Source organism: Oreochromis niloticus, linkage group LG9 (assembly GCF_001858045.2).
Source record: "Oreochromis niloticus isolate F11D_XX linkage group LG9, O_niloticus_UMD_NMBU, whole genome shotgun sequence".
Taxonomy (NCBI): Eukaryota; Metazoa; Chordata; class Actinopteri; order Cichliformes; family Cichlidae; genus Oreochromis; species Oreochromis niloticus.
The window spans coordinates 29,088,578-29,102,731 of NC_031974.2; the positions used below are offsets into that span (position 1 = coordinate 29,088,578).

The 14,154-nt window shown below is 40.9% G+C and overlaps 2 long non-coding RNA genes across 2 annotated transcripts in view; one reads left to right on the forward strand and one right to left on the reverse strand.

Moving 5' to 3' along the window:
* Positions 1-11,207, reverse strand: part of LOC109203470 (uncharacterized) — a 79,503-nt gene extending 68,296 nt beyond the window's left edge. Inside the window, exons 1-2 of the long non-coding RNA XR_002063243.2 lie at positions 11,133-11,207; positions 1,340-1,420 (exon numbers count right to left, since the gene is read on the reverse strand). This is a non-coding gene — a long non-coding RNA (uncharacterized LOC109203470). The remainder of the gene's footprint in view (positions 1-1,339; positions 1,421-11,132) is intronic.
* On the forward strand, positions 766-10,210 carry LOC109203469 (uncharacterized). Its single transcript, XR_002063242.1, has 3 exons — positions 766-835; positions 2,144-2,148; positions 10,163-10,210. It is a non-coding gene; the product is annotated as an uncharacterized LOC109203469 (long non-coding RNA).
* Positions 11,208-14,154: the final 2,947 nt, after the last annotated feature.

A 14,154-nucleotide genomic window follows, 5' to 3' on the forward strand; every position in this document is an offset into this window, starting at 1 on the left:
GATGACGTTTTAGTCTTAAATAATGAGCAAATGTTATTAGTGGCCATCACAAAAATGACCCATTAGCCATCCAAAAGGTTGCAGATGGCTGGACAATTACAGCACTCATTGTATGCGCAATGTGAAAATCATAATGATTTTCTGTCAGATAGATATATAAAAAATATCAAATTCCATTAGTCACATAAACTGAAAGGACATGATGGTATCTGATGGTTAAAAACTATGAAAACCTTGTGTGAGTACACCTGGTCCCTTCTCCAGTCTTCACCTTTCCTCATCTTGTCAGATGAGGTCGCCAAGCTCCTTGAGCAATGACTTTCACAAGCACCGTGTTTTTGATGGATTGACCTTTTCCCATGACAAATACCTTCACTGTAAGCATAATTAAAATAAAAAAAACACAGAATTTCTGACACAAGCATGCTTCATGGCGAGACCAGTAATGCTTGGCCGATGCACTTCATTTTGGGGTTGACAAAGACAAAGGAGATGTCCACGTGTAGGAAAGTAGGAGAGCAAAGTAATGATAAATTCTAACTATTTGCCTCTGAGATGGAGGCTGTGTGTCCACAATATGTGTGTGTGTTGATTGGTGATGAACAACATGTGTATCTGTACCTATAGCACCTGTCAGTTCATATGCTCCAAACTTGTGTCTTTGAACAGATTAATGTAGTTGTTCTTAATGTCGTTACTTAATGTGTTTGGAGAATTTAGGAAATGAATCATAATTACCAGCTCAGACATTGAAAAATCCACATTTGGGAACCACCATCTCTTGAATCCCTGCTGTTTGACACTGATAGGTATTGAATATTTGCATGTACTGTAAGTGTGTGTGTGTGTGCTATGTTGGGGGAGCACTAGAGAGCTGTTGTTTCTGGCAGAGCCCAAACAAGCATGACGACAGCGCATTAAAAACGGAGCCTGTCCAACTCTGCTTCTATCCTGCCGTCGTGAAGGCAGCTCTGTCTGGCTGAGACACCTGGAGGCCCTGATGGATGGCCCCAGTTATGCATTAGAAAATAAAAATGTGTAAATTTATTTTGTAGCTGTCTGCATCTGGCTAACGAGGTCAGCAACGCCAGCCAAGAAAACGAGACAAGGCCTGGATCTAACAGGCGTGTTATTTTGTGTACAGCACGATGATTGTAACGCTTTAATGTGGCTGCTGTGCAAACAGCAAAGATCCAGAGCCAGAATTGCCAAATGCTTTGCTGTTTTTTGGATGGAATAATACAATCCTCCACAAAGAGAATATGTGGTTTTAGTTTTTTAAAATCTACTCAGTACAAAATAAGCAAATCCAGCCATGAAGAACAGAAGCCAAACTCACCTTTACATGTGGGTTTGCCAGCAGTTTAAGAAGCTCTTTGACATCCTGACTGGCTGATTTGCCTTCCAGCTCATCAGACACCTGAAAAAAGTCAAGGACACAATGTTCACAAAAATGTGCTCGACCATTAAGCATGCTTTCAACATTCAAGATGTTTTACTGGATTTATGCTTTGACAAGAAGACAACAGCAGTCTGAAATATGTCTGTGAAGGTTCTCAGTCATCCAGGTCATGGTAGTCTAAAGAGCTTGGAAAGAAAAGCGTCTGGACTTGTTTAAGAGTTGCTTGAAGACGTTTCACCTCTCAACCCAGAAGCTTCTTCAGTTCTACGGTCAAATTGTGGAGAGTCCCAGATTTCAGTCCTTGGGGAGTGTCCCCCAAGGGGATCATGAACCCCCGGTTGACCCTCTACCTAATCACATGAGCCAAGGTGTGAAAGCAGGTGTAGGTCACAATCAGCCAAGGTTTCGGGTGAACACACTGTGAAGCCTAGCCCCACCCTATCATGTGATTTCCTGAGGTCAACAGGCCCAGGATGTCAGTGGGCGTTAAGGCGTCTGGGAAAGGATCTCAAAACTGGATTATTGGTGGCAGACAGTTGGTGTTGTAAACCACCACCTCTGTTCAAAGATGGTCGTTTACAGTGGACATAAATGGCTTCTTTCACTCCATGTGTCTTCTCTGTCCAAAATGTGAACATTGGCGATCTCAAAAGAGTGACCTTTAGCCTTTAGATGTAGATGGACAGCCAAGTCTTCTCCCGTCGAGGTGGCGCTTCTATGTTGTGCCATGTGTTTATGAAGGGGGTGTTTGGTCTCTCCAATGTAGAGGTCTGAGCATTCCTCGCTACACTGTACAACATATACTACGTTGCTAAGTTTGTGTTTAGGAGTTTTGTCTTTGGGATGAACCAGTTTTTGTCTGAGTGTTTGGCTGGGTCTGACGTACACTGGGATGTCATGGTTGGAGAAGACTCTCAATGTTGTTGCATTCGTGCAGTCTGCAATATGAAAAATCACTCGGACAAATCACCAGTATGAGAATGAAGCAGTTAACTGTGCTGTGAATTCACACCAAACACAAATGCCCTGTGTATCTCCAGGGGTGAGAACACGTGAGAAGACAATCTTTGTTTAACTTTGGAAAATATCCCAACCTGATTCTCTCCAAATCATGTAGAGTTCAAATTATTCTAAATCAGCTTTTATGAATCAGGAGAGGAAGGTTTGATCAAACAGCAGATTATACCCTCTCGAAGTAAAGGTTTTCTAAAACGTAAAACGTACAGCTTGATACTCAAGAGTACTGCCTGTGGTAGTAGTTTTAGGAGATCCTGTGCAACAGACAGGAAAGGTTATGTTGTCTTAAATTAGGTACATCACAGTGGGAGTTCTAGGCCACACTTTGTCATGTGTCCTAGAACTCCCACTTATTGGCACCTGCCCTTTGATAAATGTTCTATTGTGCCAGATCATTTTTCAATGAGAATCTCAGGAACTAAAGAAAACAGTCGGTTAGACCTGGAAACAATGGGAGCTCTGAGAGCATCACTGATCACTGGGCCTGAGCTGAACTACATTATGATAAATGAGTGGTAGCTCTGAGACGAGTGACTCTGCTTCTAAAGCCCAGGCCACGCTCCTCCATCTGTGCTCTGATTTATGGAAGATCCTCCTGGACGTGGTTGGAGTGTGGAAAGGAGCAGCAAGCCATCCCACACAAAGATCTGTCTGTGCTGAACTGGGATCATGAGCGACTAAACAAAGAGAGCTGGTAGCAGTTACAGACACAGGTTTATGCATATAAGTGTAGGCTGAAGGGAAAGTTAGCAGTAATGCCTTAATGACACATATGCACAAACATATTTCTTCTCTTGAGTGTGGTGAGATAACATTACATATCACTGCTTTGTGTGCTTTGCTTTTACTTTAGCTAATTCAAGTAGCAATATTTAAGGAATGAAAATGCAGAGCTGAAGTGATTAGTCATCAAATTAGTCATCCGCTACTTTAATGAAGTACCGCATTTTTCGGACCATAAGGCACACCTGATTATAAGGCGCACTGTCAATGAACAGGTCTGTTTTCATACACTGGATTATAAGGCGCATTAAGCGAAACAAAACAGTCAGATAAGTCAAACTTTACTCAACTCATTCTTCTTGCTTCCTCCACTTCCGTACCATTGATTCATTAATGATGAATTCTCTCGCAGCTGCTCTATTCCCATGTTGTTGTAATATATTAATGACTAACCTCGTATCCTGGATGAATTATCTCAGTTGTGCTCCTGACTGAAGTTTGGTCCGTTTACAGCATCCTGCGTTGCGATTGCATTTGCCCCTAACCATTGGGAACCCTCACATTAACTTTTAAAGAGTGTAAAAAAGTTAGCGTTCATCCTCCAGCTTCACTGTTTATGTTATGCTAACATAGCTGTGTTGCTAGCGATCACGTAACAAATCATTATATACCAGCTAGTCCAAATTCAGTAACCCTACAAAAGTCACGGCTGTTTAGTTTTCTGTCTTCATTTATGTTGGAAGTGATAGCAGAGCTGCACAATTTATTTTTTTCAGAAATGCCTGTATGTTAAACTTAATTATTACACCTGGTAAAGCAGCAACGCTGATCATTTTATTAATGATGAAAGAATTTTGATAGTTTTTAACTCTCAGTGATGCTGCAGTGTTCGTTTGACTTTGGGACCTGAAGAGGGCGGAGTTTGGGACCCAGATTACTCTGCGAGGCTCCTGACTACAAGCTAACAATCAGCTTACCAAAGTCGTACAACAACATTTTTTGACAGATTTTTGAGCACAACCACATAAAATCGGTTCGAGGCCAGTAAGCACAACCAGAATTCATATATAAGGCGCACCGGATTATAAGGCGCCTATAGTGCGGAAAATACGGTAAACGAACAGCCATACTTTCATCACTGCAAACTGACTATGTCTTTGTTTTGGACAACTGCAACATCCATGAGTTCAGGCTGTAGGACAAGACTTATTGATTTTTCACAACATATTACAAGTTACACAAAAAATTACTCAAAAATTACTTTTTTTGTTTTTGTTTTTTTTACATTGAAATCCTATATTATCTGACGAATTATTGGAAACATGTTTATCGAAAACAATGAAGCAGGAATTTTGATTGATAAAAATTACAGTAAATAGGAATACTACCTTATTAATCAACATTCAGCAGTTAAACACACTTGTGGTTTTTTCCTACAATATACAAAACATTGTTTGAAAAGTTTGTCCTGAAATGGTTGCACAACTTACCAAAAATGTGTTCCTCTTGTGCTTTCACACTTCTGTCCAATTTCTCTAAAACAGCTTGATCTGGGTGACGTGATTGTCTTCCTTCATTTGAAACCGACTTTTTTGCTGTGGGATGAACTCCTGACCAATTAATTCTTCAACCTTTCTTACTTGCCTGTTTTCCGCTCATTCCAACAGCGTGATAGGCTGTAATCCTTGTGCAAATGAAGGGCTTAGAATTAATTAACAAAAGCTGGGTCACCTGTATGGATTATTTTCATTAGCTTTCATGGCTTAATTTACTTCCATTACTACAGGAAAGCTGGAAGTTAACCAATGTTTTAGTCCCTGAAAATACCTTGGGTAGTTTACCTCTTGAGTTGTAAAGTTTTTTGATTTCAATAAAAGCTAATGTATGTAACGGACTCTACTTAATATTACATCTCATTTTATATATGTCCTGTAAAGCACTGCTTCTACTTCTGCCTTATCTATGTCCTAAATATCTGTTTATTTAGTATACAGGGTCCCTTCTCTCTTTCCCTGTGTGAGGTTTCTCTCTGGTTGTTCTCACCAGTTTTCCACTAAAAGCTTGGAAACTTGGAAATTTTAGGTGTAATTTAAAAAATAATTGTGAATTTGTGATGTTAGGTTAAATAACTGCAACTAACTATATATAAGGGAAAACTGTTACCCAAGAGTAAATGAAATCAACAGACATAATGGCTGGCTGCTCCAAGTATATTGAGAGTTTCGCCATGGAGCAGTAACAAAGTGTTAAGAAACACATTGCTCATTTTGGTGTCTATGCTGTCATCACATACAGATAAACTGAACATGGAAATCTCCCAAAAACATCAGTAACTCCTTCGCGTGTGGCGTTCTGTGAGATGATGATAGAGTTTGGAAAAACCCAGAGTTTGTTTGACTAAAGATCCCTGCAGTGTGGGTATAAGGAAACAGAGGTGAGGCAGAGGTAAACCCAGGGGTCTGAAGGTTAGGCTGGGGTTTGGGAGGATGCTATGTCACTCTGACTATAGCAAAATGTGCTTTTCACTAAGGAGGCGTTGGGGTCTTTTCATTATTTCCATTAGTTCTGATCAACCCTCAAGGGTCCAGAAGATGTCAAGAATTAATGGTCACAGTGGTCAAGGTTACTCTTGCGAAAATTCACTCAACCCTGCATTATTTCACTTTATCAAATGTTCAAAATATTTTTAAAAAGAAGGAAAAATAAACATCTGAATAGAATAAAGGAGACTAAAAGTAGGATACGAGACTGAGGGAGAGAAGAAAACCTAGATAGATGGGGTGATACATACCATATCCTCAACATTGTTTCAAGTGAAGGAGGCATAAAAAGTCGGAAACCTGTACATTTCCAGTTCTCAGTGTTCTCCTAATAAGATGTCCCATATCTCAGCATGAAGAGCAGATTGGGCATGTTTGACAACACATTCCTCTGTCTACCTTTACACTCCCATGATGGAATCACATTTTCCAACCGTCAGACCTTCACAGAGAGCAAGGCAGGGGGCAAACAATAATACTGGTCTCCTCTGAGACTGCGTGCACTTCATTCGTTAAATGTCAAAGCAGATACTGCGGTGTTTAGATATGTTTGATCCCAACAACTCTCCCATTACCTACAATGGCTAAAGGTTTATTACTTTAATACATATCTGCCAACACATTTATGTAACCTACTTCCAGGTATCTTGTATTAAAATTTATTAAAACTGCTAACCTTGTAATATTGAAAGCCAGGCTGCGTCATTCATTTCCTATGATGAATAAAATGCACATTGGCTGTATTTATTCTGTAACTGATCAATAATATACTGGTTGACTGCAATCAGCGTTTAACATGAAGTCCCTCCAATGCACCATTTTGATTAGATTTTACAGTCATGCACCGAGATGTTTTCCTATTATTATATTTTATGGGTTTCAATAAACATTTTAAAGTCTCACGCTCTAAATACTGGCTTTCACACTCCTAGATAAATGAAATCAAAAAGGAAAATATTAATATGCAATTCTTTCTCATGCAAATAATCAAATTTAAAGAGACTCTAAATAGGAATAAAAAGGTCTGTAATGACGTGTTCGATACAAATTTACTATTAATGAGGTCATTCTAAAAATATGCTTAGTATGTCACTGGAGCTAAACAGAACTGGGTAAGGTTTTGTATTTTAATCAACAATAGAGATCATAGAATATTAATCCTATCTTCTGCATGGGGAAAAATAGGTCCTGGCATTAATGTCAATCTACACTTTACTGCCAAAAGTATTTGCTCATCTACCATATGAGCTTGAGTGACATCCTGTTCTAAAGCCATAGTGTTGCCATACGATGTTGCCCACCCTTTGCAACAATATATCAACTTTTCTTTGAAGGCTTTCCACAAGGTTTGGGGGTGTGTTTATGATAATTTCTGACCATTATTCCAGATTTGTGAGGTCAGAAACTGATGTTGAACAGGAAGGTTTTGCTCACAGTCTCTGCTCTAATTCATCCCAAATGTGTTGTATTGGGGGTGTGATCTGGACTCTGTACAGGCCAGTCCAGTTCTTCCACACCAAACTCTCTCATCCATGTCTTAATGGACCTTGTTTTGTGCACTGGTGCACAGTCATGTTCCAGCATGTTGGAACAAGACCATTGTTCTTTGATCACAACAGATAGCTCCTCCCTGAGCCTGGTTGTGATGACGTTTTCTTCTTATTAAAAGGGAGTTTTTCCTTCCCGCTATCGCCAAGTGCTGATTGGAGTTTTCACTCTAGGGTCTCTGCCTTATATTATAAACTACCTTCAGCTGACTATTGTTATTATTTGCTGCTATATAAATAAAACTGAAGTGGTTTGAATTTGAATTGAGTGGATTGAACTGAATGTGGATTTTAGTTTGGGCGCATATCATAAACCTTATGGCAGACACTGCTGTTTTTTTTTTCTGGCTTTATTCGATAGGGTACAGTGAAGAGTGACAGAAAAACAGAGGGAGAGAGAGCGTAAGACATGCAGGCGAAGGGCCACAGATCGGACTAGTACCCAGGCCGGCCGCTGTCGGCCATACAGCATATGGTTGCCTGCTCATTCCAATGAGCTAAACCCGTACCTGACACTGCTGTTTGTAAAATTACCTTCAAACCCAGTTTACAATCCAATCAAGCATCTGCAGAATGCACCGCAACAAGTTCAGTCAATGATCTGCTTCCAACATCCCTGTGGGAGACATCATAGGACAGTTCCAGAGATCCCATGTGTACACCTAAGGAGTCAGAGCTGGTTTGCAACATGAGGGAAATCTACAATACTGAGCATGCAGTTTTAGTAAAGGAAGAAAAGGTGAAAAAGCTATTAGATAGTTGGTCTCACAATATATTTGACTTTAGATATTATTGATTATTTTAATAATTATTTTTCTCAAAGGTACTTTCACTCCACACAGCTTCCTGATATGCAAGTTAAGCTTTTCCCCAGACAACAGTATAAACTGTTTGACTGTTTGATAATCTTTTCAGCTATGCATAATTATTATTGTTATTATCATTAATTAGCATGTAGTGCAGTAGTGTTGACTGCTTTTTATGTCTGAATGAGCAGTACAATCAGGTCAGAGACGGATAGATTAATACTACAAAAAGCTTTTCATTCCTCCATTATTTATGTGTTGACAGTGGAAATATTATCTAGTCAACCTGTAAAAAAAGACCCTAGAATAATGTTACTGGCAATCATACAATATTAATTGCTGTTGTTCTCAAAGTGTGCTTTCACATTTACAGACTATACCTACCTAACGCTTCACAGTAAAAACTGACATGAAAGCCACTTGACACTGATGAACCCTTTCTCTGTGTTTGTATTTTTCCTATCTGATGCTGCAGGAATAAAATGCAGACCAGTGCTCTCTGATGGCACCAAGTGGTCTGTCCAAGTAACAGCAGAGTTTGTATGAAGATGTTTGGAAGTCAGCCACAAGAGGAAAAGGATTCTCCAACAGGGAGAAGGATACAAGTCAGCCATGACAACCATACAGTTCTAGATCAGTGGCCATCACTTGAACTATGGGTTGCCATTCAACGTACTGCTGATGTGTGTCTAGCTTTCACATTTGATAGTCTAATTGAATCGATAAATCGGAACATGTGCGAGGCTAATTTGCCTTTGTTGATTAAAGTAGTGTGATTTTTTTTTTATTCCATTATAAGGCAAGAGTACCTCTATTTCATTTTTGATGAAGGCTTGAGAAAGACCGTGTGTGGAGATGTGATTGTGTCTGTGCATACTCATGGAAGAGTGTGTGCAGTCACCAGCTGACATGTCTTTATATGTATGTAATACAGTACTCTTCCCAGAGCCAAGTATTGATCATGTTTCAGGCGAGATGGGCCATGCTGGTTTCACTTGAGCGGTGGCAGTCACCTGCTGGGAGTTCTAGACAGTGCGGCCGGGGGCCAGACGGAGGTTGAAGTGTCATTTTATGTTACTCAATAAATTAAGCCTCCATTAACCGAAACCCAAGCCTGAGATGAATTTCATCTAACTGTAGATCTCTCCACTTGCACTTGAGTCCTTAGCCACCACTTCAATAGTGTTCATTTGGAGCGGTGACACGGGTGAAAAACAATCTGCTTTAAAAATATACCACAATGCTCTGGGTTGAGCCGAGGAAGGGAGACTCAGGACTGCGGTGTGCTGTGAGATGCTTTGATACACCGTTTCTGAGCTTTACCCTGATATCTGATAATCCCTGGGAGACGCTTTGCGGGGCATTTACCAGGAAGCATAAATTTGAAAGTCTGTAATTTGACAAAAAGAATGAGAAAGAAAATCTGTAAGGAAGATGTTGAGATGATGAGAGTTGGGGGTCTCTTCAACCATCTGTGGACTCTTGCCACAGCCTGGGGAGGCAGAGGCAAGACTTAGGAAAGAGAAACATAAGTGATCCTTCTCTTCTGTTTTTAGGTTCTTGAATATGCTGGAATTCTTGTTCTGGTGTTATCTGGTTAGCCATGTCTATTGCCAGTACTAACAGCAGGGTAGAACAAACACACAGAAGGAAAAGGAGCTATAAAATGTATTTTTGAGAATATTACACATTCAGACTCAACCATCCTGGTTCGGTTAAGGGTCTGGGGCGGTTTGGGACTTCTGTCATCTCGACTGGTGTGTGTGAACTCTAAGGATGGAACATTCTGACTCCTCCCATGATACTTGTAGCCTGTAAAGGTCAGGAAAACCGCTCTGGACCACATGATGGCCTTCCTCTCGTGACAGACTAAGGACACTTTGGGCTCTGCCCTCCTCGATCTTTTCCCCAACCAACTGCAAGAGTTTCAGCCCCCTTTCTCTCGTCTTTCCTTTGACTCAGTACTAATTAAGATGATGTATGGCTGCGGGTTCTTTAGAAGGGGTGGAATAGATGGAGGCACTTTGATTACAATAAACAGAGCTGGGGATATCAAACAAAACCACACACTAGTAAAAGTGCTTTTCCTCCTCTCGGCTCACCAGCCTGACTCTGGGGTTTACACAGGTGTGTGTGTGTGTGTGTGTGTGTGTGTGTGTGTGTGTGTGTGTGTGTGTGTGTGTGTGTGTGTGCAAGAGAGAGAGAGAGGAGGAAACTTATGTTCACATATGGCTTTGAATAAATATTGCAGATGAACAATACAGTAACAAATGTCAAGACATTTGGTTAATAAATCAAGCTAAATATCTTTTGCAGCTTCACGAGAGCTGCAAGTCCAGTGGAAGAAAAGCCTCATCAGTGCTGCTGCTGTTACTCTTATTATTCATTTACTGACAGAAGTGACTCCTAACAGGCTAACTAATGAAGAGAGGCCGTATGCAATAGGTGACACTGCAATAACACTTCCTCTAGCTGGAGTTCATGTTCTTTCTGACTCGTGCTAACTCGGTCCATCTTAGTTTGCCTGCTGAAATAATCTGTCATAGCACACCCATCAATCCTCAGACTGCATGTGACTGAGTCCTTCTATCCAGTCTGTGCCCAAAGAAAATGATCAGTCTGTCTTCGAAGAGCTGGATTTCCGATTTGGTGGTGCATGACTAGACATTTGGGCAGCAAAAGCAGTCGTGAGGGTAGGCAGTGAGTCCAGAGTAGGCAGAGGCTAGTGTTTGTATAACAGTGACCAAGTCTAGAAAACGAAGAGGTGAAAGAGGATAAACAGCCTGAAGCTACTTTACATTATAATGTAAAATGTGTATTTATGACTCTGTGTGTGTTTTTAATGGAATATTCTTGTCTAAAGGAAGGTTTAACTACAGACACTGTTTATCAAGAGTTCTCAGTTTGTTATGTTATGACTGACAACCCAACACAAAAGAAAGCTTTGTATTGAAAATGAATGCAAAAAAGATTGTGGCCCAAAAATTTGCAATCTGTGCATCACAGATGCTCATGCTTTTGGTGCTTTAATCGATTCATTTGCCTCCCAGCCAATAAAAAGATCAATCATTTTAAACAAGTTTTTTAAAACACTTACGTCACGTGCCAGAGGAGCAGCTCCTTCCAGGACGGGGACGGGCTTGCTCTCTTCATAGTGCTGCAGCCGTTCGTGGATCTGAAAGGACAGATTGTATTCATTAGTAAGGCAGAGATAGTAGTCAGCACATGTGGAAGAAAAAATGTGCACGCTAGAAGCCGTGTGAAACGTCTCCAAACACACGTGTAAGAAAACATGTACAACCTTCATCAGCACCATCTTGTACATACACAGAGTTCATCAAACCAGCAATCATGTCCTTAAATACCAAAAGCACACACAAAGATCTTTCACTCCCTCGATCCTCTAAGTATTTCAGTTAGCTTAGCCACTGCACAAACAATCCAGTTTTCCACCATGCATTCGATATGTCCCAGTGGCCCCGTGATGATTCCAAATCATTTCAACAGTCTGGTGAAATTGGCTAAACATTTCCTTATCAGCCTCAGTGCTGTGACTGCACAGTGTTGAGAGACAGAGCTGCGTCTCTGGAGAGTTGCTAAAATGGAAAGTAAGCCTGACTCGTGCGTTCACTTTCACTCATTTATATACGCAAAACCACTTCATCATATGTGGAGCAGAGACGGAATAATTTATATACACACAAAGCACACGTTCACACCCACGCACACATCGTCAAAGGCACAGTTGCACACTTGTGCTCTGGCCTACGCACACACAGACTCACAAAAAACACTACAGATGTCCCATTTGTGATTTAAAAGCAGCTGCGCAGGAATGCGTTGACAGCCTACAGGCTGCTGTCAGATCCCATCAGGGAACAGACAGGGACAGCTTTTCTCCCAGCAGCCACTCCTGCATCTCTCCTTCCTCAGGCCCAGCATGGTGAAGGGGATCTGGGCCATGGGTCTGACTGATAGCTGGGCCCCAAGCCTGGAGCTTCCAGCTGGATGTCCTAGAAAGCATTCCAGGAGGATGGTGGAACAGAGGAGCCTCTGGCTGAGGAGAGAGTGACAGAGACGCTCTGGGCCACTTCTATATCTAAAGGGCCAAATCCACACATGCAGGAGTGCACACACACACACACACACACACACACACACACACACACACACAGATGGAGCAGTGACAAAGTGTGACAGAAAATCACTCAGCAGGACAGAAAAAGACAAGAAAAGCAGTTTGTTTGCTGTCACACTGAACAGCTACAGATGCTGTGTGCAATTAAAACATCTGTTTTAGGAATGTTAGACATAGTTTTTACTCCTCACAACACAACTGATTATGTTTTAAAGCTAGACGGTAGCAGTACTGTAAATACGGAGGAAAGCTCGTCAGAGTCAGTTGAATGTTCTGACACAATCACTGGACGGTATTTGTCCTCAATGTTTTCGGCCCTGGCAATAGCTCTGATTAGCAACAACATGAGCAGCGTTTGTAGATGAGTTGATTTGAGTCTCTTCAAGCTGTCATCTGTCTTCGATAATCACCAGGGACCAGCACCAAACTCCAAAACATGATGTCATTCAAAAACATTACCCAAACACCAAATGTCACCCATCAAAATGCACTTTTATAACTTTCCAGTGAAGAAAAAGCGATGCAACAACGTGTGAAATGTCTTTACATCGTCTCTCCCCATCAAGATTCCAGTTTAAATCTTGGCCTTAAACAGCTACAGCCATTTCAGCTGGACTTATCCACACAGTCTGCCGAGATAAATCACAGCCTGTTAGGACTCTGTCTTGGCCAGCACAACAGTCATGTTTCAAGGTCAGCTTAGAAGTTCAAATCCTGCATAAAGCTGTTATTACTCGGCAATAAAACACGGTGCATTAGGCGTGTCGTGGAGGTAATCTGTTGAATGTTGCAGGGAGGGAGACGGTTGCTTTCGTACTTGCTTTTGTAAGAAAAAGCCTTGACTTGAAGACATAAGAACAAAACAGCTGAGACATGAAGTTAGACAAATGGTTGAAGAAAGGGCAAGCAATATACCAGAGGGACTTGAAATAGCGTGGTGATAATAAGAAAGATAAAACATTAGAACAAGCTTGGAGTGTTGTTAACATAACTAAACTAGACCTCAGTGTTTGAGTGGTGCTGAGTTAAACTGCTGTCATAATGTTCCATGTTCTGTGCCATCAAGTTTAAGACTGCCACTCAAGGGCCATTCCTAAAAATGTTTATCCTCATCTGTTTAACCTGAAGTCCCAATAACTCCACCCTCGTTCAAGATCCTCTGTCTGTTCTTCTGCAGTAGAAGGCCGTAAAAGGAAAGGCAGGCAGCTCGGGTTACTTCATCTGTCCTCATCATCTTTGTAAGAAAACAGATGAAATGAATGAGTGAGGTTGCCAGTGTCTTCAGCGCTTCCAACATACCACAATCCTTGTGACATCTGCTTAGGTAGTTGTTGCTCCGCCACCTCAACTTACTTACTTAGTGTGGAATTTCTCCTCTACTCGGTGAGTAAATGCAAGATTCAAATGCTTTTATTTACAGTTCAGTACACTTTCCAAGAGCCTGTCCATGACGCAGTAATGTCTTTTAAAGTCATTACTTGGATTTTTGCATAGCGCATTCTCTGTACCCGTGGTGAGGCAGCAGTGATGCTGGCAAATAGGAAAAGTGGCCTGTTGGAATTTCAAAAAAAGAAAAAAATATGGAAAAAAAATAAAAATAGTGAGGGACAGTATGCCAGAGCAAAGGAGGGCTTAACTGAAACCAGAGCACAATCCAGGACATACAGTCCTATCTAAGCCTTGAGCTCTAAATCTTCTCTTTTTATAAATGAAATACAATTTTTATATTAAATAGGGCAAATGAGTCAAAAGGAAAATGCCCAGAATGCCTTAAGATATAAGCAGAGACCGGCAAAAGATTGACCAACAAACATCTTCATTCAGAAATTTTTTTTAAAAATGCTACAGAAGGATTAGTGTGTCCTGTCCCGGTGAGGCCTCGGGTAAGTTGTGTTTGCTTCCACAAACGCACCTCAGGCTTTAAATATACATAACAAGAAAAAAAGAGGAAAAACACTAACAGAGGTAACTGAAATCAAAA